Source organism: Balaenoptera borealis (genome assembly GCF_965194805.1).
Source record: "Balaenoptera borealis genome assembly, chromosome: 19".
Lineage (NCBI taxonomy): Eukaryota > Metazoa > Chordata > Mammalia > Artiodactyla > Balaenopteridae > Balaenoptera > Balaenoptera borealis.
This window is the reverse complement of record NC_138878.1, coordinates 14,276,155-14,301,233: the sequence shown is the minus strand read 5'-3', so window position 1 is coordinate 14,301,233 and position 25,079 is coordinate 14,276,155. Positions and strand designations below refer to the sequence as shown.

General features: G+C 36.6%; 1 long non-coding RNA gene across 1 annotated transcript in view; it reads left to right on the top strand.

Annotated features, from left to right (window-relative positions):
* The window catches only part of LOC309617564, a 203,514-nt gene extending 181,739 nt beyond the window's left edge, over positions 1 to 21,775 (top strand). Inside the window, exon 4 of the long non-coding RNA XR_014238044.1 lies at positions 12,997 to 21,775. This is a non-coding gene — a long non-coding RNA (uncharacterized lncRNA). The remainder of the gene's footprint in view (positions 1 to 12,996) is intronic.
* The last annotated feature ends 3,304 nt before the right edge of the window (positions 21,776 to 25,079 follow it).

Here is a 25,079-nt window from a genome sequence, read left to right as displayed (position 1 = left end):
TCTTTGGGATTCTCTATGTATAGTATCATGTCATCTGCAAACAGTGACAGTTTTACTTCTTTTCCAATTTGGATTCCTTTTATTTCTTTTTCTTCTCTGATTGCTGTGGCTAAAACTTCCAAAACTATGCTGAATAATAGTGGTGAGAGTGGGCAACCTTGTCTTGTTCCTGATCTTAGTGGAAATGGTTTCAGTTTTTCACCATTGAGAACGATGTTGGTTGTGGGTTTGTCATATATGACCTTCATTATGTTGAGGTAAGTTCCCTCTACGGCTACTTTCTAGAGAGTTTTTATCATAAATGGGTGTTGAATTTTGTCGAAAGATTTTTCTGCGTCTATTGAGATGATCATATGGGTTTTATCCTTCTACTTGTTAATATGTTTTATTATATTGATTTATTTGCGTATACTGAAGAATTCTTGTATTCCTGGAGTAAAACCCACTTGATCATGGTGTATGATATTTTTAATGTGTTGTTGGATTCTGTTTGCTAGTATTTTGTTGAGGATTTTTGCATCTATGTTCATCAGAGATATTGGCCTGTAGTTTTCTTTCTTTGTGACATCTTTGTTTTTGGTATCAAGATGATGGTGGTCTCGTAGAATGAGTTTGGGAGTGTTCCTCCCTCTGCTATATTTTGGAAGAGTTTGAGAAGGATAGGTGTTAGCGCTTCTCTAAATGTTTGATTGAATTCGCCTGTGAAGCCATCTGGTCCTGGGCTTTTGTTTGTTGGAAGATTTTTAATCACAGTTTCAATTTCATTGCTTGTGATTCGTCTGCTTATATTTTCTATTTCTTCCTGGCTCAGTCTCGGAAGGTTGTGCTTTTCTAAGAATTAGTCCATTTCTTCCAGGTTGTCCATTTATTGGCATATAGTTGCTTGTAGTAATCTCTTATGATCCTTTGTATTTCTGCAGTGTCAGTTGTTACTTCTCCTTTTTCATTTCTAATTCTGTTGATTTGAGTCTTCTCCCTTTTTTTCTTGATGAGTCTGGCTAATGGTTTATCAATTTTGTTTATCTTCTCAAAGAACCAGCTTTTAGTTTTATTGATCTTTGCTACTGTGTCCTTCATTTCTTTTTCATTTATTTCTGATCTGATCTTTATGATTTCTTTCCTTCTGCTAACTTTGGGGGTTTTTTTGTTCTTCTTTCTCTAATTGCTTTAAGTGTAAGGTTAGGTTGTTTATTTGAGATTTTTCTTGTTTCTTGAGGTGGGATTGTATTGCTATAAACTTCCCTCTTAGGACTGCTTTTGCTTCATCCCATAGGTTTAAGGTCGTCCTTTTTCGTTGTCATTTGTTTCTAGGTACTTTTTGATTTCCTCTTTGATTTCTTCAGTGATCTCTTGGTTATTAAGTAGTGTATTGTTTAGCCTCCATGTGTTTGTATTTTTTACAGTTTTTTTCCTGTAATTGATATCTAGTCTTACGGCATTGTGGTCGGAAAAGATACTTGATACAATTTCAGTTTTCCTAAATTTACCAAGGCTTGACTTGTGACCCAAGATATGATCTATCCTGGAGAATGTTCCATGAGTACTTGAGAAGAAAGTGTATTGTGTGTTTTTTGGATGGAATGTCCTATAAATATCAATTAAGTCCATCTTGTTTACTGTATCATTTAAAGCTTGTGTTTCCTCATTTATTTTCATTTGGATGATCTGTCCATTGGTGAAAGTGGGGTGTTAAAGTCCCCTACTATGATTGTGTTACTGTCTATTTACCCTGTCATGGCTGTTAGCATTTGCTTTATCGAGGTGCTCCTATGTTGGGTGCATAAGTATTTACAATTGTTATATCTTCTTCTTGGATTGATCCCTTGATCATCATGTAGTGTCCTTCTTTGTCTCTTGTAAAACTCTTTATTTTAAAGTCTATTTTGTCTGATATGAGAATTGCTACTCCAGCTTTCTTTTGATTTCCATTTGCATGGAATATCTTTTTCCATCCCCTCACTTTCAGTCTCTATGTCTCCCTAGGTCTGAAGTGGGTCTTTTGTAGACAACATATATACAGGTCTTGTTTTGGTATCCATTCAGCCAATCTATGTCTTTTGGTGGGAGCACTTAATCCATTTATGTTTAAGGTAATTATCAATATGTATGTTCCTATTACCATTTTCTTAATTGTTTTTGGTTTGTTATTGTAAGTCTTTTCCTTCTGTTGTGTTTCCTGCCTAGAGAAGTTCCTTTAGTATTTGTTGTAAAGCTGGTTTGGTGGTGCTGAACTGTCTTAGCTTTTGCTTGTCTGTAAAGGTTTTAATTTCTCTGTCAAATCTGAATGAGATCCTTGCTGGGTAGAGTAATCTTGATTGTAGCTTTTTCCGTTTCATCACTTTAAATATGTCCTGCCACTCCCTTCTGGCTTGCAGAGTTTCTGCTGAAAGATCAGCTGTTAACCTTATGGGGATTCCCTTCTATGTTGTTTGTTGTTTTTCCCTTCGTGCTTTTAATATTTTTTCTTTGTATTTAATTTTTGATAGTTTGATTAATATATGTCTTGGCATGTTTCTTCTTGGATTTATCCTGTATGGGACTCTCTGCACTTCCTGGACTTGATTAACTATTTCCTTTCCCATATTAAGGAAGTTTTCAACTATAATCTCTTCAAATATTTTCTCAGTCCCTTGTTTTATCTCTTCTTTTTCTGGGACCCCTATAATTCGAATGTTGGTGCATTTAATGTTGTCCCAGAGGTCTCTGAAACTTTCCTCAATTCTTTTCATTCTTTTTTCTTTATTCTGCTCTGCAGTATTTATTTCCACCCTTTTATCTTCCAGGTCACTTATCCGTTCTTCTGCCTCAGTTATTCTGCTATTGATTCCTTCCAGAGAATTTCTAATTTCATTTATTGTGTTGTTCATCGTTGTTTCTTTGCTTTTTAGTTCTTCTAGGTCCTTGTTAAATGTTTCTTTTCTCCATTCTATTTCCAAGATTTTGGACCATGTTTACTATCATTACTCTGAATTCTTTTTCAGGTAGACTGCCTATTTCCTCTTCATTTGTTTGGTCTGGTGGGTTTTGACCTTGCTCCTTCATCTGCTGCGTGTTTCTCTGTCTTCTCATTTTGCTTAACTTACTGTGTTTGTGATCTCCTTTTCACAGGCTGCATGTTCATAGTTCCCGTTGTTTTTGGTGTCTGCCCCCAGTGGCTAAGGTTGGTTCAGTGGGTTGTGTAGGCTTACTGGTAGAGGGGACTAGTGCCTATGTTCTGGTGGATAAGTCTGGATCTTGTCTTTCTGGTGGGCATGTCCGCGTCCAGTGGTGTGTTTTGGGGTGTCTGTGACCTTATTATGATTTTAGGCAGCCTCTCTGCTGATGGGTGGGGTTGCATTCCTGTCTTGCTAGTTGTTTGGCATAGGGTGTCCAGCACTGTAGCTTGCTGGTCATTGAGTGGATCTAGGTCTTAGCGTTGAGATGGAGATCTCTGGGAGAGCTTTTGCCGTTTGATATTACGTGGAGCTGGGAGGTCTCTGGTGTACCAATGTCCTGAACTCGGCTCCTCCACCTCAGAGGCACAGGCCTGACACGTGGCCAGAGCACCAAGACCCTGTCAGCCACACGGCTCTGAAGAAAAGGGAGAAAGATAGGTAGGAAGGAAGAAAGAAAGATGAATGAATATATAAAATAAAATAAAGTTATTAAAAATAAATAAAAATTAAAAAGTAATTTAAAAAAAAGAAAGAAGGGAGCAACCAAACCAAAAAAGCAAATCCACCAACAATAACAAGCGCTAAAAACTATACTAAAAAAAAAAAAAAAAGGACAGACAGAACTCTAGGACAAATGATAAAGCAAAACTATACAGACAAAATCACACAAAGAAGCATACACATACACACTCACAAAAAGAGAAAAAGGAAAAATATATATAGATATCATTGCTCCCAAAGTCCACCACCTGAATTTTGGGATGATTTGTTGTCTATTCAGGTATTCCACAGATGCAGGGTACATCAAGTTGATTGTGGAGATTTAATCCACTGCTCCTGAGGCTGCTGGGAGAGATTTCCCTTTCTCTTCTTTGTTCCCACAGCTCCTGGGATTCAGCTTTGGATTTGGCCCTGCCTCAGTGTGTAGGTCGCCTGAGGGCGTCTGTTCCCACCCAGACAGGATGGGGTTAAAGTAGCAGCTGATTTGGGGACTCTGGCTCACTCAGGCCGGGGGGAGGGAGGGGTACAGAATGCAGGGCGAGCCTACGGCGGCGGAGGCCAATGTGACATTGCAACTGCCTGAGGCACACCGTGTATTCTCCTGGGGAAGTTGTCCCTGGATCACAGGACCCTGGCAGTGGCGGGCTGCACAGGCTTCCGGGAGGCAGGGTATGGGTAGTGACCTGTGCTTGCACACAGGCTTCTTGGTGGCTGCAGCAGCAGCCTTAGCGTCTCATGCCTGTCTCTGGTGTCCGTGCTGATAGCCGTGGCTCGCACCCGTCTCTGGAGCTCATTTAGGCAGTGCTCTGAATCCCCTCTCCTCGCACACCCTGAAACAATGGTCTCTTGCCTCTTAGACAGTTCCAGGCTTTTTCCTGGACTCCCTCCCAACTAGCTGTGGCGCACTAGTCCCCTTCAGCCTTTGTTCACGCAGCCAACCCCAGTCTTCTCCCTGGGATCTGACCTCCGAAGCCTGAGCCTCAGTTCCCAGCCCCCACCCGCCCTGGCGGCTGAGCAGACAAGCCTCTCGGGCTGGTGAGTGCTGGTAGGCACCGATGCTCTGTGTGGAATCTCTCCGCTTTGCCCTCTGCATCTCTGTTGCTGTGCTCTCCTCCATGGCTCTGAAGCTTCCCCTCCCTGCCACCCCCCATCTCTGCCAGTGAAGGGGCTTCTTAGTGTGTGGAAACTTTTCCTCCTCCACAGCTCCGTCCCAGTGGTGCAGGTCCCATCCCTATTCTTTTGTCTCTGTTTTTTCTTTTTTCTTTTGCCCTACCCAGGTATGTGGGGAGTTTCTTGTCTTTTGGGAAGTCTGAGGTTTTCTGCCAGCGTTCAGTAGTTGTTCTGTAGCTGGATATAGAATTTTAATTTAACATTTCCCACTCCCCCAGTATTTTAAAGATGTTGTCCTATTCTCTCCTACCCTCCATAGTTTCTAACGAGAAATCAGTTGTCATTTGTATCATTTTTCCCATTTGTAATGGGGCTTTTTCCCACTGGCTGCTTTTCTCTTTATCTATGTTTTCAGCCAATTAATGAAAATTTGCCTAAGTGTGGTTTTCTTTATATTTATGTAAATTGGGAATCATTGATCTTCTTGGATCTGTAAGTTTGTTTTTTCATCAGCTTCGGAAAAATTTGGCCATTATTTCCACAAATATTTTTTCTGCCCAATTTTCTGTCTCCTCTCTGAGAATACAGTTAAATATAACTTAGATCATTTAAATATGGTCCCACACATGACTGAGTCTTTGTTCTATTTTTTTCAGAATTTTTTCTTTCTTGTCTTCATATTTAAAATTTTCTATTAATCTGCCTCAGGTTCACTGTTTCCTTTATTTGGCTATCTCTAACCTACTGTTGTTCCCATCCAGTAAATTTTTCATTTCAGAAGTTGTATATTTCATTTCTAAAATTTTTATTTGGTTCTTCTTTTTGATAGTATGTATTTTCCTTCTGAAATTTGCCAACTGTTTGTGAATTTTGACCACATTTTTAATTCCTTGAACATATTTGTGTAAGCTGTTTAAAAATTTTTATCTTCAAATTCTAACATCTGGCTAATTTTAGGATTGGTTTCTGTTGAGTGTTTTTTCTCTTGAATATGGGTCACATTTTTCTGTTTCTTCACATATTTAGTAATTTTTAGTTGTACCCTTGTAGAGACTATAGATAGCTTCATCTGTGTACTATTTATTTTGTTCTACCAAGCAATTCAAGTAGCTGAGCTCAAACTCCAAACTCTCCCCTGAGCTAAAATTGTCACTTATTTTTTTCAGCCTTCCAGTTGTTGCTTTCTTCCAGGCCCTCGGCACATACATTAATCAAGGTCAGCCAAGAATTTGAAAGAGTATATATGTAGATTTTGCTCCCCCCAGTTCCTTAGCTTCCTCCTTTCTGAGATTTTCCTTTATTTTCTAGCCATTCCAGCAGTCCAGAACTCTTCCCTCTGAACCTTCAAATCAGTCAAAACTGCATTTTTCTGCTTGAGTTCCAGCTACTTCATGCAGTGCAGACTGGGAGGTGCCTTTAGGTGAAAAGCCATGTTAATGCAGAATTAGTGCAGTTTCCTTCTTTCAAGTGTCAACTCCCAACAGCCACTTTAAGTTTCTCTCAAGTACCTTCAAACAATTGTTTGTATATTTTTCCCCAAGGTTTATTGTTATCTATAAGGTTTATTGTTACCTTTATGATGGTTAACCTAATAAAAGCCACTCCCCCAACACCAAAAATGTAACTTATGTATTATATTTTTTAACTGGAAGAATAACTACCTAGAGAACATTCCTTTTTTTAATAGTCTCTTGTTCTTGTCTCATAAATGCAATCAAGATGTTTTCTTAATTCTCTGAGAATATTCATTATAGGTCTTATGAGGTTATTTTCTCCTTCTTGTTCTTTTATTTCCTCAAAGCTCCTTTTTTTTCTTAATTGGCTTTTCGATGTATCAAGAGAAGACCTTTACTCAAGTATCTATTCCTTGATTTTCGATTTGTATTTGAGTGTGAGGTACTAAAAAGATCTTTGAAAACTCTCTCTGCATGAATGTGGATTGTTATCTGTTGGTGTCAGGTTAGGCAAAATAACTGGTCATTTTATTATGAACCTCCAAATGTCAGTATTTCTAAATATTTTATCTTATGATGGATTTTTCAGAGAAGGTTTTTCTAAGCTCCTCTTTTGTGAGTATGAGCTTGGCTTCCAGCATTGTTGGGACCAAGTTTGGGAAAGAAACTAGTATTGTCAGCATTTAATGCACAGAGTTTCAAATAATTCACCTGTTTTCAAGATGAAGATACAGTCTTCAGCCCAATCTGGTGTTCCACTTCACAGTCTCACTGGTTGTGCTTCTTCAAAGAGTAAATCTCTAGTCTTCTCCATGGACAAATGAAAGACAGTTTGCTCAGCTACGTGATTGGCAAAGGCTATATGTAGGTCTAAGTCTTTCTAATACAGACTTTTACCCAGTCCTCATTGCTTCCTACCTTAGCTATACCCCCACATTCAGAAGTATCTAGGACCTACAATTTATGTGTCTTTATGAGATTCTGGAGTGTGAATTGACTTGCTTCTGAGCTGTCTCCCCTTCCTGGCTTATCTTTCTGTTTTCAGACATTTGTTGAATCAATTTTGACTTAATCCATCTGCTTTCTGGCTTCTAAAATCTTAATATTTTTTTCTCCTTTTCTGTTATCTTTGGCCTGTGGGTCTATTCCTTTTTGATCATTCTACTGTCATTTTTGTGCAGTTTTCAAAGGGAAAGGTGTAAGTTTTTATGTTCAAGCCACTATTTTTAACTGTAAGTTGGTCTTCATCTGTTGCTTGGGACTATTATGACTATCTAATCTACTTGTCATTATTCTCCTTCCTCCAATTCATTTTGATATTTACCTTCCCCCAACTTCTTCTAGTTTTATTTTAAATTTCTAGTGGGCAAAGACCCAGACTTAAAAAATCTTAATTCATTTTGGAAAGGGCACTGCCCTTATTAGGTATAAATAGTTCTCCTTGGCTTACTGTAGTTTTTGTGGTCTGTAACTATAAATTCTTTGTCATTAGTCAGCAGCATTGGAGAATAAGTGTTTTATACTGTCATCCCCCGACAGGTCATCAATTTTGACAGTAATCCACAAATGAGAGTATCTTTGTGGGAGTCCAGGAGTCCAGTGGGGAAGTTTCAGCCCACCGTTGAAGCAAAAAAGTCAGAGGATAGATGCATTGAAGAGGGTAAGAATAGTTTCCCTTTATGTGACACCTAACGCCCAAGGCAACACAGCTCAGTGCCAAGAGACACCCCCTTAGCCATCAGTTTCTTCCACAACACAAATCTTAAGAAATTTAGGGAGATTATTAGGTTACAAAACAAGTCTTAATAAATTTAGGAAGATTGAAATCATACCAAGTATCTTTTCTGCCTACAATAGTATGAAACTAGAAATGAATAACAGGAGGAAAGCTGGAAAATTCATAAATATGTGGAAATAAACAACACTCTTCTAAACAATCAATGAGTCAAATGAGAAAACAAAAGGGAAATTAAAATATCTTAAAACAAATGAAAATAGAAAAACAACATACGCAAACCAAGGGGATACAGCAAACCAGTTCTACAAGGCAGGTTTATAGCAATAAATGTCTACATTAAGAAAAAAGAAATATCTTAAAAAAAAAAAACCCTTTACACCTCAAGGAACTAGAGAAAGAAAACAAAACCTAGCCCAAAGTTAGCAGAAGGAAGGAAATAAAGATCAGAGCATAAATAAATGAAATAGAGAAGAGGAAAACAATAGAAAAGATCAATAAAACTAAGAGCTGGCTTTTTGAAAAGATAAACAAAATTGAAAAACCTTTAGCTAAACCACGAGAAAAGAGAGAAGGCTCAAATAAATGAAGTCATAAATGACATGAAATGAAACAAAATGAAAGAGGAGACATTAAACTGATGCCACATAAATAAAAAGTATCATAAGAAACTGCTAAGAACGATATGTCAACAAACTGAATAACCTAGAAGAAGTGGATAAATTCCTAGAAACCTACAACTGTCCAAGACTGAAACATGAAGCAGTAGGAAATGTAAATGGACTGGTTTAGGCAATTGAATTAGTAATCAAAAACCTCCCCCAAAAAGAAAAGCCTAGGACCAGATGGCTTCACTGGAGAATTCTACCATACATTTTAAAGAAGAATTTATGGCAATCCTTCTCAAACTCTTTAGAAAAAGTGAAGAGGAGGGAATACTTCCAAACTCATTTTATGAGGCCAGCATTACTCTAATACTAAACCTAGACAAGGACACTACAAGAAAAGAAAATTACAGACCAATATCCCTGATGAACATAGATATAAACATCCTCAGCAAAATACTAGCAAACTCAATTCAAGAGCACATTAAAATAATCATATACCATGTTCAAGTGGGATTTATCTCTGGGATATAAGGATGCTTCTGCATACACAAATCAGTAAATATGATACAGCACTTAACAGAATGAACTATAAAAGTCATATGATCATCTCAATAGATGCAGAAAAAGCATTTTAAAAAATTCAACATCCTTTCATGATAAAAACTCAACAAATTATATAAGGAATGTACCTCAACATAATAAAGGCCATATATGACAAGCCCACAGCTAACATTATACTTAAAAGTGAAAAGCTGAGAGTTTTCCTGTATGATTAGGAACAAGACAAGGATACCCACTCTTGCTTCTTCTATCCAGCACAGCAGTGGAAGTCCTAGCCAGAGCAATTAGGTAAGAAGAAGAAATAAAAGTCTTCCAAATTGGAAAGGAGGAAGTAAAATTGTCTCTGTTTGCATCTTAAATGATCTTAGAAATAGAAAACCCTAAAGATTCCAACAACAACAACAACAACAAAAACTGTTAAAACTAATAAACAAATTCAGTAATGTTGCAGGATGCAAAATCAGCATAAAAAATCAGCTGTGTTTCTCTACACTAGCAAGTTTGAAAGAAAACTGAAAAAGAAATAAGAAAACAGTCCCATTTAAAATAGCATCAAAAAGAATAAAACACTTAGGGATTAATTTAACCAAGGAGGAGAAAGACCTATACAGTGAAAACTATAAGACATTGATAAAAGAAATTGAAGAAGATGCAAATAAATGGAAAGATAACCCATGTTCATGGATTGGAAGAATTAATTTTGTTAGGATGCCCACACTACCCAAAGTGATCTGCAGATTCAGTGCAATCCCTATCAAAATTCCAATGACATTTTTCACAGAAGTATAAAAAACAATCCTAAAGTTTGTGTGGAACCACAGAGGATCCCAAATAGCCAAAGAAATCTTGAGAAAGAATAAAGCTGGAGGCATCACACTTCCTGATTTCGAAATATGTTACAAAACTATAGTAATATTAAAAGTATGGCACTGGCTTAAAAACAGACACATGAATCAATGGAACAGAATAGAGAACCCAAAAATAAACCCACACATATATGGTCACCTAATCTCTGACTAGAATGCCAAGAACACACAGGGGAAAGCATAGTCTCTTCAATAAATGGTGTTGGGAAAACTAGATATCCCCATGCAAAAGAAGGAAATTTAACCCTTACTTACACCATACACAGAAATTAACTGGAGATAGATTAAAGACTTAAACTTAAGACCTGAAAGCATAAAACATAGAGAAAAGGCTCCTTGACATTGGTTTTGACAATGATTCTTTTGGCTATAATACCAAAAGCACAGGCAACAGAAGCAAAAATAAGCAAATGGGACTACATCAAACTAAAAAGCTTCACAGCAAAGAAAACAGTTAACAAAAGGAAAAGGCAACCTGTGAAATTGGAGAAAATATTTGTGTATATCTGATAAGGGGTTAATATCTAAAATTTATAACAAACTCATACAACTCAATAGCAAACAAATAACCTAATTAAATAATAGGTAAATGACCTAATGAGACATTAGGTCTAATTTCCGAAGAAGACATAAAAATGGCTAACAGGTACAAGAAAAGAAGACATACAAATGGCCAACGGGTACAGGAAAAGATGCTCAACATTGCTAATCACCAAAGAAAGGCAAATCAACACCACAATGAAATGTCACCTCACAACCTATTAGAATGACAGTTATCAAAAAGGGTTAAGGTTAGGGTTAAGTGTTGATGAGGATGTGGAGGAAAGGGAACACTTGTACACTGTTGGTGGGAATGTAAATTCATATAGCCATTATGGAAAACAGTATGGAGTTTCCTCGAAAAATTAAAAGTCGAACTTTCACATGATCCAGCAGTCCCACTTATATATATATAAATCCAAAGGAAACAAAATCATTATCTTTAAGAGATAGCTATGCTCCTATTTCATTGCAGCATTATTCACAATAGCCAAGATATGGAAATAACTTGTGTCAAGAAAACACACAAAATTGAATATTATTCACCCATATAAAAGAAGGAAATGCTGCCATTTATAACAACAGGGGTGAACACAAAGGACATTATATTAAGTGAAATAAGCCAGGCAGAGAAAGAAAAATACCTTTTGTCTCCCTCATATGTGGAATATACAAGAAAAAAAAAGTTGAGCTCATAGAAACAAAGAGTACTGTGGTGATTGCCAGGGACTGGGGAGTGGGAGAAATGGGGAGATATTGGTCATGGGGTACAAACTTTCAGTTATAAGATAAATAGGTTCTGGGGTTCTAATGTATAGTATGGTGACTATAGTTAATAATACTGTATTGTATATTTGAAATATGCTAGAGAATAGATGTTAAGCAATCTCACTGCAACAAAAAAATGATAACTATATGAGATGATAGATGTGTTAATAATTTGATTGTGGTAATTATTTCACAATGTATATTTATATCAAACCATCATGTTATACACCTTAAATATATATAGTTTTATTTGTCAATTATACCTCAATAAAGCTGGAAAAAAATACTTTGTCATCTGTAATGAGGTGCAGAATTCCAGATGCAAAGAATGACATGAGGGCTTCCCTGGTGGCGCAGTGGTTGAGAATCTGCCTGCCAATGCAGGGGACACGGGTTCGAGCCCTGGTCTGGGAAGATCCCACATGCCGCAGAGCAACTAGGCCCGTGAGCCACAACTACTGAGCCTGCGCGTCTGGAGCCTGTGCTCCACAGCAAGAGAGGCCGCGATAATGAGAGGCCCGCGCACCGCGATGAGGAGTGGCCCCCACTTGCTGCAACTGGAGAAAGCCCTCGCACAGAAACGAAGACCCAACACAGCCAAAAATAAAATAAATAAATAAATAAATAATAAAAATAAAGGAATTCCTAAAAAAAAAAAAAAAAAGAATGACATGAACTGAAAAAATGCTTAGAGTCAGAAAGTGTAAGCTATGTTCTAGGAACAGCAAGTAACTAGTTCTATTATACATAGGGGATCTGGTAAAATAAGGCAAAGTGTGATGGGGCTGAATAATTAATGATCTTTAAAGGCAAGCTGAACAGGAATGGATTTGTTAATAATACTGTTTTCAAATTATAGCTTTAGAGACTACTATTAAACTAGAAAAGAAGTTTTATTTGTCTGAGATTTGATGCACATCTTTTAATTGCCACATACTCTTCTCTAGCATATTTCCACATAGGTGTAAGTAGTCAGAACTAATGAAAAGCTAGAAATGCCAGTATTTGTTTCTTCTAGCCCTTTTAGTGGAGCTGGGTAAAGATGTTGAGATTAAAGACTTGGTCAACCAAACAACAGTGTCTCTATGCATACCTATCATGGTAAAAACTGCAAAAAAGAGAGAAGAAATTTATTGCCTGGTCCCTAACACTAGCTGGGTATACATGTAACAAGGCAACATTTTTCCCTTGAAAACATTGTTATTTATCCTGGAATAGAAAATGGAAGTGATCTTTGGAACCAAGAGGGGACATATCTTTTGTTCTTGGAGCAGATATGCAAAAACCAACAGAAGATAAATTTATATTAGTCCAGTAGTAGCTGAATCTGGAAATCTCTTCAAATTTATCTACTCTGATACTACTGGCAGCCTTAAAGAAAATATTTCTGTCTATATTTGAGTACTGACCTCAAAGATCTGAAGCCTGGTCTATTAGTACATGAAGACCTGGCTGTGAGCCAAAGTCACAGAAGCAAGGTGGGTAAGTGCAGCTTGAACTCTTTCCACACACTGGGAGTACTCATAGGGTCATAAGTTAGGCAGGCTTGCACTGGGCAGAGTGGCCAGGTTTTCACCAGAGTCATGTCCAATTTATTGTGCCTCATCCAGTACTGATCAAGGGGTACGGCGCTAGAATATTTTAATAGTTAACAACAAAGACTGTGCCGGGGCTGCCTAGTTGTCTTTGTTTCAACAGGTGTATCTTGTGCCAGTGACATTAGTAACAGCTGAAAAGAATTCATCTCCTTGGTTGACGAAGCAGAGGATGGTTACCAGAACTGACCTGTAAGTCTGAATAAGCACCCCTAGAGTTCTTAGAGTTTTTAGCAAAGTGAGCATCCTGAGGAGAGAAGAAAGGGATAGAGGCATTTAATTTGAAAATTAAAAGGAATGTGACATTATTTTGTATTCTAGTCTGATGATAAGAAATGTGTATAGACACATATAACAAACATGTATGTACTGAAACATATGTACTGAAAAGTACTTGATATAATACAGTATCAACAATTGCGTACAAAAAAAATCTAAATAAGGAGCACAGATATGGATTAGAGGGCATATTTTAACCGTCGGCAGTCAGTATAGGAAATATTCCTGAAGTTACATTCTGAACTAGATGTTGAAGAGGATGAAGCTTATGAATCTTTAAAGTAAAAGAGGGCAGTGGTATAAAGTTAAATTCTAGGCTACCAAGCACCCCCCCCCCCAAAAAAAATCCAGGAGAATTTCCTTTATTGATTGCAGAACAAATGATCCTCTGCGGTTTTTCCCTTCTTTTTGATCTCCCACTCTTACTATGGTAATTAAGGTGTTCTTTCGGCAACGTTATGCTTATGGCAGACCCGAAAGCATGGAAGGCAAGAAAAGTCAAACTTGAGAATAGCAAGTGTAGTAGAGCAGTTGAAGTGAAATATTTTTATGGAAGTAAAATTGTGGTTAGCAAAATCGTAGTTCCAAGGATGAAGAACCTTGAGTGATGGACTTACTAATTAAGATTTTATAAAATAAGGAATAGGCAGCCACTATGAATACTTGGGCTGAAGCATAAATATTGTACAAATATTCTCAAAGTTTGGTTAGTATGGGAAAAGTTAAATGATGAGGAGAATTTCTAACAGGCCATTGTAGTAATCCACACATGAGATAGTTTAGGCCCAAGAGCTAGGAAGTGGCAAAATTGGGGAGTGGGGGTGTGGTGGGTCAATGATGTTGATGGAAAAGTGAATCTCAAAGTTATTACAAAGAAAGCATTAGCAGAATTTGTAACTGTAGGTCAAAATAGAACTAAAAAAAAAAAAGGAAGAAAGAAAAAAGTCATGATACCAAGGTTATAAGCCTTGAAACACTGAAGGGGTTGTTGATAATTATGGGAAAATTTGTAAAGACAGCTCTTGGAGGGAGATGGACTTGTTTTTCAATATGTTTCAGGAGTTGTGGCATTTAAATTAAAATGTTTGATGGACAGTGGTATATAGAGAACTAGAAAGAAGGTAAGTGTATTTGTAAATGGGTGTATGGTAGCCCAAACTTGGTAATATCTGAAGCCATAAGACTCATCTAGAACCTTCAGAAGGTGAGTGTCAAAGGAGTGAAAAATTTAGAATTTAACCTTGGGAAATGCCCAGAATTATAGGAAATGAACTAGTGATGGACACATCAGAGAGTGCTGGAAGGAATTGTTTAACCTCCAAAGACTCACATGATCCATAATGCCATGAATTCACCTCTAAAAATCTACAAAAGTAGACCTCCAGTCTGCCATTAAGAACCTAAAGACACATTGTTTCATTTAAGCGAAAGCAAGAGAGAGAGAGAGTGGAGAAATAATAACTTTGATAGTTTACATTTTATGACATTGCAGATTGTACAGGGCTTGCCTAGACAGTATCTTTATTTCTGCAACAACTCACTGAAATGACTGTTATTGTCCGCCGTGTGCTGATGAGAAACTGAAAGAAGGGCTAATTGTATAAATTTCTTTAAAAATGAAAACAGAGTGGGGGAAAAAATGAATTTGGACAAGGAAGTCATTTGAGAGAACATTGAGTTTTTCAAATTTTCGTGATTGGAAAAAATTATTTCCACATAGGCCTTTTAAAAATGGGAACTTTTGCTCTTTTAAAAATCCTTGCTGATGGTGGAAAACTTTCTTTAGTTTGTCATGGAACAATCTCTCATAATGCAGCAGAGTAATAAGCAAATCAAGGCATCTACTCCATTCAAAGTGGTGAATAAACTGTCTTAATATTTTATTAAAAATAAATGTATCTGTTTAGTTAGACATATTTCATTTTGATATGACTTCCTATTTCTATGCCTTCTATTCTTGAGGAATGTCTCTGTTTTTCCACAAACTACTGATTTTAACTATAGATAGGGACTGTTTATAGAAAATGCCAGAGAGAAAATTTATAAGTATAATAGGGAAAATACAACTACCCTCATTTATTGTGGATTCAAAGAAGCACATGCAACCCTTAACCCCTCCTGTTCCTTCTAAACTCTCCTTAACATTGTCTTCAATTCATTGTACTTCTCTTTCCCACTTTGTAGTATTTTTCTGTTCCCTCTCTCTCCTTCCCTCCCTCTCTCTCTCTCTCTCTCTCTCTCTCTCTCACTCATTTAAACCTTCCTCAGGGTGATGTTTTCTTACCATGGTCTACTCAATCTACAAGGAATGGCTACTCAGACAATCACCCCAGTATGTAACCACAAGCAGCCTTCAAAATTGGAAGATGGGATGTGAGCTGAGAGAGGCTTACTTTCTAAGTTAAACACAGCTTTTTACAAACCTAACAATTAAAAATATTTTCCGTGTTATATGTACTGGCATATTTAAATATGTGCATATTCACCTATTTCTATTGTGGTATATTTAATCTAAGCTTCAAAATATATTTGTGAACTTCTATACAGTCATACTATTCACTACTAGCCTGCCCCAAAATTATCTGTAATCTTTGTAAATTCTTAAAATCTGCCTTTTTCTTGGTGTCCTCTATGTTTTCCATTAGTTAAGTGACTCTTGAAAACTACTGCTAACATTGGGAATATAAAATACTCCCATATATCCTTTATGCAGATTGGCCAGTTGTTTAGTTTTTATACCCCAAAAGCTCTAGATCCATGGATCACAAACTGTGCACCAAGGCACCCCTGGGCACTACAGACAACTCACAGGTGCACTGCAGGATATTTTGAATTTTTGAGAGAAACACAGCGACATCTGTTGGGCATGACCTGAACTACCACTGTTAAATTGTTGGGACTTGTTTTCTAGCCTACACCAATCATGAAAAAAACAATTCCAACACTAAGGGCCCCATAAACTGAGAAAGTTTGGCAATCTCTGCTCTAGGCATTAAGATTTCTTTTGTATTAAATTAGGATTACAATTATTTTTGTACACAGTTGATCAAAACAACTTAAATACATTACCCAAATTTTTATAGTTATTAAACAAAAAAGTACATTTTTATCAAAACCCATCTGTTAATGAGATGCATGGGACATTTTCCCCCCAGTTTTTCATGTGTCTATATATGAATTTTACTGACTTTACTGAATCAATTTTTATTTATATTTTTGTTTTGTTGTAAGCCCTGAGAAAACTTGTTTACATAAGTAAATAGATGGAAATAGGAGGAGATTTATTATAGCAATGTCCTTATGCTTTGAACTCCTTTTGAGTTATATACCAAATATGTAAGCAAGGAATTGGAAAACTACCATACTTGTAGAAAAAATTGTTGTCTAGACCTGTATTGACCAGTAGGCATTAGCCACATGGCTATTTAAATTTCAATTAATTAAAATTAAATGAAATTTAAATTTCAGTTCCTCAGTTGTACTAACTATATTTCACGTGCTCAAAAGCCATGTAACTAGTGGCTACTGTATTAGGCAGTGCAGATGTCTAGACCAGCACTGTCCTATAGAACATTTCCATCATTGCAGAAATTTCTGTGGGATAGTGCTGGTCCAGACATTTAAGCCATCCTCTTTCTCAACACTTACACCAATATTTTAAATAATTTCTGTTTTTGGTACCCCAGAGGTTTTTCCACCCCAGGGTAAATGCAGCATAGATATTTATTTTAATATACATGTTATCATACTAATGTATTTTTATTAATTTGTCTCCTTTTTAATGCATATCAAATGTTTATTATGTATCAATACCTGTGTATACATTATACACATCACATTTAATCTTAAATGAAATCCTTATCTTAAAAATCGAAGCACAATATTACTTCAGTTGACTTTCAATATTATATTAGTTTCAGGTGTACAATATAGTGATCAATATTTTTATAGATTACACACCATAAAAAGTTATTGTAATATTATTGGCTGTGTTTCCTGTGCTATACATTACATCCTTGTGACTTATTTATTTTATAACTGGTAGTTTGTACCTCTTAATCCCCTTCACCTATTTCGCCCATCCTGCAACCCCACCCCAACTCGGGCAACCACTAGTTTGTTCTCTGTATCTGTTAGTCTGTCATATTTGTTCGTTTGTTACGTTTTGTAGATTCCACATTAAGTGAAAATATACCTTGTGTGTCTTTCTCTGTCTGACTTATTTCACTTAGCATAATACCCTCCAAGTCCATCCATGTTGTTACAAATGGCAAAATGTCATTCTTTTTATGGCTGAATAATATTCCTTTGTGTATATATACCACATCTTCTTTATCTGTCAGTGGACACTTGGATTGTTTCTATATCTTTGCTTTTGTGAATAATGCTGCAATGAACATTGGCTGCATATATCTTTTTGAATTAGTGTTTTTGTTTTCTTCAGATAAAATACCCAGGAGTGGAATTGCTGGATCATATGGAACTTCTATTTTTAATTTGTTGAGGAACCTCCATACTGTTTTCCACAGTGGTTGTACCAGTTTACATTCCCACCAACAGTACACAAAGGTTCCTTTTTCTCCACATCCTCACCAACACTTGTCATTTCTTGCCTTTTTGATGATAGCCATTCTGACAGGTGTGAGGTGATATCTCATGGTTTTGATTTACATTTCCCTGATGATTAGCAATGTTGAACATCTTCTTATGTCTGTTGGTCATGGCCATCTGTATGTCTTCTTTGGAAAAATGCTTATTCGGTTTCTCTGCCCTTATTTAATTAGATTTTTTTATATTGAGTCATAAGACTACTTTATATGTTTTGCACATTAACCCCTTATCAGACATACCATTTAAAAATAAATATCTTCTCCCATTTGGTAAGCTGCCTTTTCATTTTGTTGTTGGTTTCCTTCACTGTGCAAAAGTTTTTAAGTTTGCTTAGGTCTCATTTGTTTATTTTTTTGTTTTCCTTGACTGTGGAGACATATGCAAAAACATATTGCTAAGACCTATGTCAAAGAGCATACTGCCTATGTCTTGTAGGAGTTTTATGCTTTCAGGTCTTACATTTAAGCCTTTAATCCATTTTGAGTTTATTTTTGTATATAGTGTGAAAAAATGGTCTAGTTTCATTCTATTACATGCCCAGTTTTTCCCAACACCACTTACTAAAGAGACTGTCTTTTCCCCCCATTGTATAATCTTGCCTCCTTTGTCATAGATTAATTGACCATAAGTGTGTGGGTTTATTTCTGGGCCCTCTATTCTGTTCCATTGACCTAAATGTCTGTTTTTGTGCCAGTACCATACTGTAGTATAGTTTGAAGTCAGGAAGCATGCTACCTCCGACTTTGTTCTTTCTTAAGATCGTTCAGCTGTTTGGGGTCTTTTGTTGTTCCATATGAATTTTAGGATTATTGTCCTAGTTATGTGAAAAATGCCATGAATATTTTGATAGGGATTGCTTTGGCTAGTATGGACATTTTAACTTTATTAATTCTTCCAATCCATGAACCTGGGCTATCTTTGCATAATTTTCTTTCATCTTCAATTTCTTTCATCAGTGTCATCAGAGTACAGGTCTTTCACCTCCTTGGTTAAATTTATTCCTAAGTAATCTTTTTGATGCAGTTGTAAATGGGATTATTTTTTTGATTTCTGTTTTTGATAATTCATTATTAGTATATAGAAATGCAACCATTTTCTGTATATTGATTCTGTATCCTGCAACTTTACTGAATTCATTTATTAGTTCTAACAGTCTTTTTGTGGAATCTTTTGGGTTTTCTATGTATAGTGTCATGTCATCTGCAAATAGAGACAGTGTTACTTTTCCCTTCCAGTTTACATGCCTTTTATTTCTTTCTCTTGTCTGATTGCTGTAGCTAGGACTTCCAATACTATGTTGAATAAAAGTGATGAGAGTGAACATTTCTGTCTTGTTCCTGATCTTAGAGGAAAAGCTTTTATCTTTTCTCCACTGAAAGAAAAGCTTTTTTCTTTTCTTCACTCACTCAAAATGTGAGTTTGTCATAAATGGCCATTATCATGTTGCGATATGTTCCCTCTGTACCTACTTAGTTAAGTTTATCATGAATGGATGTTGAATTTTATCAAAAGCTTTTCTGCATCTATTGAGATGATCATGTGGTTTTTATCCTCATTTTGTTAATGTGGTGCATCATGTTGATTGATTTGCAAATATTCAACTATCCTTGCACCCCTGGAATAAATCTCACTTGATCATGGTGGGAAGAAGTCAGGGCTTCTCCTGGGGAGAGTTGGAACCTGCCACCTTGGAGGGGACAGGGTGGAGCCAGAAGGGCAAGAGCCAGAGTTTGGTGTGGGCCAGGGCTTCTCCCAGGTCATGAGTGATAGGCCTTTTTTATTCAATGTTATATTTTTAAAATTCAGTCATTGATTTATGTAGCTTTTGGTCATTTGTTTTACTGTTGGATATTTCATAGTATGAATATGCTTTATCAACTTGCACATGCATGGATAGTTTTTTCCAGTTTCTTTGTCATTAAAACCAGTGCTGCTCTGAAATTCTCGTTTGTGTCTCCTATGGTTCAGGTGCAAATTTCTCTAGAATTTATACACAGGAGTATAATTCCCGAGTCATAGGATATTTCCATCTTCAATTTTACTGGATAATGTCAAATTGTTTTCCAAAGTGGCTATACTAATGCACACTCCCATTAGCAATTCTCACTTCTTCATGTATTATATCAGATTAGGTTTGGCTGTGATTGATGAAAACAAACAAATATGAATAATAGTGGATTAAACAAACAAAAGTTTATTTCTCTTCATGTAGATAAGCTTCAGAGATAAGCACTTCAGTGCAGTGTGGTGGCTCCAGGATCATCAGGGTTCACTCTCCCAACTTGTTGCGCCACCATTCTCAACCTGTGGTTCTTACCTCATGGTACAAGGGGACTGCTTGATCTCTTGCCAGCACGTTTGAATTCAAGCCCTCAGAGAAGGAAGAGGGGAAAAACTTCATGCCTCCCATCCCTGTCATTTATAAAAACATCTCCTCTAATTTGGGCCATCTATATCTTATACCCTATTAGCCAGACCTTAATCCTATAGTCACACCAAGCTACAGGAGTGACTAGAAAATGAGGTCTATGATAATTTATTATAGCAGCACAAAATAAATAAGACAAACATGGATTCAGGGGCACTTATTTTATTCTATAGGTTATAATCCAGTACTATCATTATTTATTTATTTATTAACATCTTTATTGGAGTATAACTGCTTTACAATGGTGTGTTAGTTTCTGCTTTATAACAAAGTGAATCAGCTATACATATACATATATCCCCATATCTCCTCCCTCTTGCATCTCCCTCCCACCCTCCCTATCCCACCCCTCTAGGTGGTCACAAAGCACCGAGCTGATCTCCCTGTGCTATGAGGCTGCTTCTCACTAGCTACCTATTTTACATTTGGTAGTGTATATATGTCCATGCCACTCTCTCACTTCATCCCAGCTTACCCTTCCCCCTCCCCGTGTCCTCAAGTCCATTATGTACATCTGCAACTTTATTCCTGTCCTGCCCCTAGGTTCTTCAGAACGTTTTTTTTTTTTTAGATTACATATATATGTGTTAGCATACAGTATTTGTTTATCTCTTTCTGACTTACTTCACTCTGTATGACAGACCTAGGTCCATCCACCTCACTACAAATAACTCAATTTCGTTTCTTTTCATGGCTGAGTAATATTCCATTGTATATATGTGCCACATCTTCTTTATCCAATCATCTGTCGATGGACACTTAGGTTGCTTCCATGTCCTGGCTATTGTAAATAGAGCCACAATGAACATTGTGGTACATGACTCTTTTTGAATTATGGTTTTCTCAGGGTATATGCCCAATAGTGGGATTGCTGGGTCATATGGTAGTTCTATTTTTAGTTTTTTAAGGAACCTCCATACTGTTCTCCATAGTGGCTTTATCAATTTACATTCCCACTAACAGTGCAAGAGGGTTCCCTTTTCTCCACACCCTCTCCAGCATTTATTGTTTGTAGATTTTTTAAAATTTTATTTTATTATTATTTTTATTTTTGGCTGTGTTGGGTCTTTGTTGCTGCACACAGGCTTTCTCTAGGTTCAGCGAGCAGGGGCTATGCTTCGTTGTAGTGCACGGGCTACTCATTGTGGTGTCTTCTCTTGTAGAGCACAGGCTCTAGGCATGCAGGCTTCAGTGGTTGTGGCACTCAGGCTCAGTGGTTGTGGCTCACGGGCTCTAGAGCACAGGCTCAGTAGTTGTGGCGCACAGACTTAGTTGCTCCATGGCATGTGGGATCTTCCTGGACCAGGGCTCGAACCCGTGTCCCCTGCATTGGCAGGCGGATTCTTAACCACTGCACCACCAGGGAAGCCCTATTGTTTCTAGATTTTTTGATGATGGTCATTCTGACTGGTGTGAGGTGATTCCTCATTGTTAGTTTTGATTTGCATTTCTCTAATGATTAGTGATGTTGAGCATCCTTTCATGTGTTTGTTGGCAATCTGTTTATCTTCTTTAGAGAAATTTCTATTTATGTCTTCTGCCCATTTTAGGATGGGTTGTTTGTTTTTTTATATTGAGCTGCATGAGCTGCTTGTAAATCTTGGAGATTAATCCTTTGTCAGTTGCTTCATTTGCAGATATTTTCTCCCATTCTGAGGGTTGTCTTTTCATCTTGTTTATGGTTTCCTTTGCTGTGCAAAAGCTTTTAAGTTTCATTAGGTCCCATTTGTTTATTTTTGTTTTTATTTCCATTTCTCTAGGAAGTGGGTCAAAAGGATCTTGCTGGAATTTATGTCATGGAGTGTTGTGCCTATGGTTTCCTCTAAGAATTTAATAGTGTCTGGCCTTACATTTAGGTCTTTAATCCATTTTGAGTTTATTTTTGTGTATGGTGTTAGGGAGTGTTCTAATTTCATTCTTTTGCATGTAGCTGTCCAGTTTTCCTATCACCACTTCTTGAAGAGACTGTCTTTCCTCCATTGTATATTCTTGCCTCCTTTATCAAAAATAAGGTGACCATACATGCGTGGGTTTATCTCTGGGCTTTCTATCCTGTTCCATTGATCTATATTTCTGTTTTTGTGACAGTACCGTACTATCTGGATTACTGTAGCTTTCTAGTACAGTCTAAAGTCTGGGAGCCTGATTCCTCCAGCTCCATTTTTCTTTCCCAAGATTGCTTTGGCTATTTGGGGTCTTTTGTGTTTCCATACAAATTGTGAAATTTGTTGTTCTAGTTCTGTGAAAAATGTCATTGGTAGTTTGATAGGGATTGCATTGAATCTGTAGATTGCTTTGGGTAATATAGTCATTTTCACAATGTTGATTCTTCCAATCCAAGATCATGGTATATCTCTCCATCTGTTTGTATCATCTTTAATTTCTTTCATCAGTGTCTTATAATTTTCTGCATACAGTTCTTTTGTCTCCTTAGGTGAGTTTATTCCTAGGTATTTTATTCTTTTTGTTGCAGTGGTAAATGGGAGTGTTTTCTTAGTTTCTCTTTCAGATTTTTCATCGTTAGTGTATAGGAATGAGACAAATTTCTGTGCATTTATTTTTTATCCTGCTACTTTACAAAATCCATTGATTAGCTCTAGTAGTTTTCTGGTAGCATCTTTAGGATTCTCTTTGTATATTATCATGTCACCTGCAAACAGTGACAATTTTACTTCTTCTTTTCTGATTTGGATTCCTTTTATTTCTTTTTCTTCTCTGATTGCTATGGCTACAACTTCCAAAACTATGTTGAATAATAGTGGTGAGAGTGGGCAACGTTGTCTTGTTCCTGATCTTAGTGGAAATGGTTTCAGTTTTTCACCATTGAGAATGATGTTGGCTGTGGGTTTGCCATATATGGCCTTTTTTATGTTGAGGTAAGGTCCCTCTCTGCCTACTTTCTAGAGAGTTTTATCCTAAATGGGTATTGAATTTTGTCGAAAGCTTTTTCTGCATCGATTGAGGTGATCATATGGTTTTTCTCCTTCAATTTGTTAATAGGGTTTATTACATTGATTGGCGTATATTGAAGAAGCCTTGCATTCCTGGGATAAACCCCACTTGATCATGGTGTATGATCCTTCTAATGTGCTGTTGGATTCTGTTTGCTAGTATTTTGTTGAGGATTTTTGCATCTATGTTCATCAGAGATATTGACCTGTAGTTTTCTTTCTTTGTGACATCTTTGTCTGGTTTTTGTATCAAGATGATGGTGGCCTCATAGAATGAGTTTGGGAGTGTTCCTCCCTCTGCTGTATTTTGAAGAGTTTGAGAAGGATAGGTGTTAGCTCTTCTCTAAATGTTTGATAGAATTCGCCTGTGAAGCCATCTGGTGTGGGCTTTTGTTTGTTGGAAGATTTTTAATCACAGTTTCAATATCAGTGCTTGTGACTGGTCTGTTTATATTTTCTATTTCTTCCTGTTTCAGTCTTGGAAGGTTGTGCTTTTCTAAGAATTTGTCCATTTCTTCCAGGTTATCCATTTTATTGGCATATAGTTGCTTGTAATAATCTCTCATGGTCCTTTGTGTTTCTGCACTGTCAGTTGTTACTTCTTCTTCATTTCCAATTTTATTGATTTGAGTCTTCTCCCTTTTTTTCTTCATGAGTCTGGCTAATGGTTTATCAATTTTGTTTATCTTCTCAAAGAACCAGCTTTTAGTTTTATTGATCTTTGCTATTGTTTCCTTCATTTCTTTTTCATTTATTTCTGATCTGATCTTTATGATTTCTTTCCTTCTGCTAATTGTGGGGGTTTTTTTGTTCTTCTTTCTCTAATTGCTTTAAGTGTAAGGTTAGGTTGTTTATTTGAGATGTTTCTTGTTTCTTGAGGTGGGATTGTATTGCTATAAACGTCCCTCTTAGAACTGCTTTTGCTGCATCCCATAGGTTTAGGGTCATCATGTTTTCATTGTCATTTGTTTCTAGGTATTTTTTGATTTCCTCTTTGATTTCTTCAGTGATCTCTTGGTTATTGAGTTGTGTATTGTTTAGCCTCCATGTGTTTGTATATTTTATAGATTTTTTCCTGTAATTGATACCTAGTCTCATAAAGTTGTGGTCAGAAAAGATACTTGATACAATTTCAGTTTTCTTAAACTTACCAAGGCTTGATTTGTGTCCCAAGATATGATCTATCCTGGAGAATATCCCATGAGCACTGGAGAAGAAAGTGTATTCTGTTGTTTTTGGATGGAATATCCTATAAATATCAATTAAGTCCATCTTGTTTAATGTATCATTTAAAGCTTGTGTTTCCTTATTTATTTTCATTTTGGATGATCTGTCCATTGGTGAAAGTGGGGAGTTAAAGTCCCCTACTATGATTATGTTACTGTTGATTTCCCCTTTTATGGCTGTTAGTATTTGCCTTATGTCCTGAGGTGCTCCTATGTTGCATGCATAAATATTTACAATTGTTATATCTTCTTCTTGGATTGATCCCTTGATCATTATGTAGTATCTTCCTTTGTCTCTTGTAATAGTCTTTAATTTAAAGTCTATTTTGTCTGTTATGAGAATTGCTACTCCAGCTTCTTTTGATTTCCATTTGCATGGAATATCTTTTTCCATCCCCTCACTTTCAGTCTGTATGTGTCCCTAGGTCTGAAGTGGGTCTCTTGTACACAGCATATATACAGGTGTTGTTTTTATATCCATTCAGCCAATCTATGTCTTTTTGTTGGAGCATTTAATCCATTCACGTTTAAGGACATTATTGATATGTGTGTTCCTATTACCATTTTCTTAATTGTTTTGGGTTTGTTATTGTAGGTCTTTTCTTTCTCTTGTGTTTCCTGCCTAGAGAAGTTCCTTTAGGATTTGTTGTAAAGCTGGTTTGGTGGTGCTGAATTCTCTTAGCTTTTGCTT